At 38.9% G+C, this 1530-nt stretch overlaps 1 pseudogene; it reads right to left on the bottom strand.

Annotated features, from left to right (window-relative positions):
- Nucleotides 1-320: 320 nt before the first annotated feature.
- LOC137245996 (LIM domain-containing protein jub-like) lies at nt 321-1226 on the bottom strand (annotated as a pseudogene).
- Nucleotides 1227-1530: the final 304 nt, after the last annotated feature.

Raw genomic sequence — 1530 nt, 5'->3', positions numbered from 1 at the left:
ATTTGAAATCATCATACATCTGCATGAAATGATGCCGAAGCAATTTTCGCAAATATCGCAAATGCATACGCAGTAACTCTTGAGTCACACGGTTCGGCTCTGCGAGTTAGTTAGTTTTCCAAACTCTGCTGTTTTCACTTATCGTAAAAAAAAAAAAAAAAAAAATTGTGCGTTAAATTTTATACCTTACGCACTAATTTTTGATCTTTCTCATACTTTGCATATTATATATAGTTGTAGTAGGAATGCATACATTTTAAAGTTTAAAATAATGTATGTTCCATATTGACATTGCGGGTGCAATCTTGAGCTAAAGCGATCTAACCCATATACTGATATGAAGCACAAACCGGCTCTTGATGTCGCACATGTGGCGAAGTTTGTTGCACGGCCAAACGTTGCAAATGACATGAACGACATAAGAGGCGCCCATCTAATGCTTAAAAACGTTTATCTGGTGCATCAGTGAGCTGCATGCCGCACTCTTCGCATTGTAACAATCAACACGAAAATCTTTATCCATTGAGACTACATGCACCGTTTCATCAGTGCCCTCGACAGGTGTTATGCCCTTGCCACAGCTAGCGCATTTCGGAGCAAATATTCGATGATGATCGTTTACACAGTAAATCTTGTGATCCACATCAACCGTAAAAGGAACACCATTTAAACATTCATTACAACGCAGCAACGGAAACAGCCAGGATGATAGGACTTTCGCATTGCTTAGAGAATCATTCCCATTGTCAATTACCCACAGGTGGCACATTTTCTGCTGTTTGGTGAAAACCGGAATACTTATAATCTCCCTCGTAATAAACACCCCCATGTACATTATAGAACGCTTTGCCGCGCAGCGCACGTCCACAAGAAAAACAAATAAAACAATTGGTATGATAATAAATTTCCCATAGCTTGACAAGCTTGACCAGCACCTTTGCCCTTATCACCGCATGTGTGACATATACCAAAATATTCACACTATTCCTCGCTTTGCTCAACAATATCTTTAGCGTGTGCACAACCAACCACTATCTAGACGAGCTATCTACATAAGTGCGATCACGAAAAGATTACCCACATTATCATTAATTCGTAGCTGTGTACCTGAAATGAAATAAAAAAGAGTCGCTGAAATGAAAAAAAAAGGAATAAGAAATTAAAAAATTTAAAATTATCAAAAAAGGGAACGATACTCATACTTACCCATCACCAGTTTTCTTCATAGTGAAAATTCATTCAAAATGTCTCTATACTCATTTCCATGAATGAATGACATTTTGAATGAACGAAACAAAGTTGCCACTCGGTTCTCACGCAGTAAGCACTTTGCGCGCGATCCAAAGAGTATCACAACTCGGATCCGCGGGATCCAACAAACTCGAGTGTTAGTAACCGAACAAAAAATCAACTAACGAAAACCCTGAAGATACAGCCTGGTTTCACTGAAAACACACGCGCCAGGTTATATTTCGATAGTTTTCCTGACATTCGGCCGTCTTTTTCCTTCCTTCCTTTTTTGAGAAAAGT

Source organism: Eurosta solidaginis, chromosome 3, assembly GCF_040869045.1.
Source record: "Eurosta solidaginis isolate ZX-2024a chromosome 3, ASM4086904v1, whole genome shotgun sequence".
Classification (NCBI taxonomy): domain Eukaryota; kingdom Metazoa; phylum Arthropoda; class Insecta; order Diptera; family Tephritidae; genus Eurosta; species Eurosta solidaginis.
Note: the sequence above shows the minus strand (reverse complement) of the source record. Positions and strands in the feature narration are given on the sequence as shown.